This window comes from Rhea americana, unplaced genomic scaffold (assembly GCF_003343005.1).
Source record: "Rhea americana isolate MKP2758 unplaced genomic scaffold, rheAme1 scaffold_21, whole genome shotgun sequence".
Taxonomy (NCBI): domain Eukaryota; kingdom Metazoa; phylum Chordata; class Aves; order Rheiformes; family Rheidae; genus Rhea; species Rhea americana.
Window position 1 is genome coordinate 6,884,648 of NW_028186258.1, and position 2,311 is coordinate 6,886,958.

Sequence of the window (2,311 nt, forward strand, 5' to 3'; positions counted from 1 at the left end):
AAGAAACTTCTCTCCTGGGCATGTTAATTCATAACAGGCTACTATCCGGTTTCTTCTACTTTTATCTGCAGCATCTGATACCAGCCAATGCTGGAGACAGGATACTAGGTGAACCACTGGTCTCGACCAGTCTGGCTTTTCCTGTGTATCTCTGTTTGATATTTTAATTTCATTTATCACAGTATAAAAATTATGAATAATAATGTATGGTAATGCATGCATTGCATTTTTATGAATAAAGACTGAGAAATAAAGAACATGCTACTACCACACACTGTGTGAGAGTACATTTTACTTTTCTTTCTATTAGTCACACTTTTAAACTTCCATATCTTGTGTACTAAGAAGTCATGGAAAGTTTTGCAAGTTGCAGAGTAGTCCTTCGACATGAAAGATGCCGAATCACAAGCAGAACCACAAGATTATAAATACATTCTCTGGACGCTTCTTAAACATGGCCTGTTTGTTTTGAGGAACAAACCATCCACAAATTTCTGTTATGTGTGAGTTCACAAAGGCCCTCTCCACACACACACACACACACACACACACACACACACACACACACACACACACACACTTCTGCACGGAGTTGCATCCAGAGCTTGCATAACATAACCAGCAACTTCCTCATGTCTTGGAGGATCTTTAACAGTGCCAAGTGGATAAAACAGGAAGGGACACAAAACCACACAAAGTGTGGAGATAYCTCCCATAACTGCCATTTAGGCAGGGCCTGACTGTACTTCTAGTAAAGCCGGTTCTGACATCCTTCTTGCCTAGGAGAGGATCTCTGGAAAGATTGTTTCAGTGCATTGGTGTAATGTCTCCTGAGTGAGACAGCAGCTTTGGATACATAGGAGGGGGAAATCCTCCTCACTCATCTGTTTCTAGATGAGGATGTTCCCCAATGGTTTCTATTTGGCTTTTCTTTATCCATCCCCATTGCAGAGCTGTGCAATGCAAAGGAAAACATGCAAGTCTGTCAGAAGCCTGGCAAAAGTAGTAACACATGCATCTTCACAGCCAAAACCCAGACTTAACCGTGGAGCCATCCCCACAGAATGGGATGAAATTCCCCGCCAGTCCAAAAGTAAGTCTCTGCGAGATGACCAGATGAAGCAGAATTTTAACAATAAAGATAAAATACAAATCAGCTTTACTGGTCTCCTGTACCGTGATTACAGCTGCTCTTATTTTCTCCTGGAGAGTAGCACTATTGTTCAGGGTCAAGGTTAGTTTATGTCAAAAGGAATATAACAAGAGATTATTATGCATTTTTTTCCAGATCTGCCCACCACCATTCACTAAGGCAGCTGGCGTTTCCTTCCCCATTATCATATATCAATTAGTGCATATTTTCTGTGAAGTTGATTTTCAGATGTGGGACATAATGTATAAATCATTTGTTTATTCCATGTTTCTTACACACCATGCAGGAGGTCTGACTTCAGTTGCTCACCTAACATGAAGCATTACAGTTATACAGTTACACTAATTTCAGGAAATAGCAGGCACCATTCAGGGTGTCAGAACTGTTTGTGTGGGAAGAAAAACTTGGTTGTAAACTAGTTACAGTCTTTTTATTTCTTAAATCTTTGCTGGTTTTGAGCTGGGAACCTGCAAATACAGAGTTAGTGTCTCTGTGGCAGGCCTAAGAGGCCCATTTAGGGAGGCATCTGCCAACAAATTCACTTCTAAGCAGTCAAGAGGAAACATGAAATGAAATAAGAATGAAATGATTACAGTCTTAGTCTGTGCTGAAAAATATGGATCGATATTTTCAATGAGGCCTAAAATCAGAACACAGGAGCTACTTCCAGAACTCAAATCCTTTTATGGGGTCAGTCCTAGTGGCTGAGGAGATGACTGAAAAGGAAACAGATAATCATCAGGCAGAAATGGTAACAAGCTGAATAATTCGATTTTCTGATCTTTGGTCTCATGTTGCTCCCTGGAAAGCTAGGATGTTTTTGAAGCTGTGATGTTGCCACCTSTCAGTCAATGTTTGCTTCATGCTTCACTTCCTCACAATATCCGCCTAGGTAGGACTACTAGAAATGTCCAAGAATTTCCTTGGCCCAGGTACAAGTTTTGTAYGTATCGGGAAGGAGCACACCCAGCGCAGGATGCCACTAGCCACATCCGAACAGCAGCGGCACTTTCACGTTTGGCGAGCGTTAACCATCACCTCGTTCGCGCTCAGAGAGCAGGAGCCCCCGCAGACGGTGCAGAGCCCAGCACCACCACTCCCATCCCCTCCCACCGCGCTCCCTCCACCCGCCGGAGCGCGGGCGGCTCCGCGGCGCTG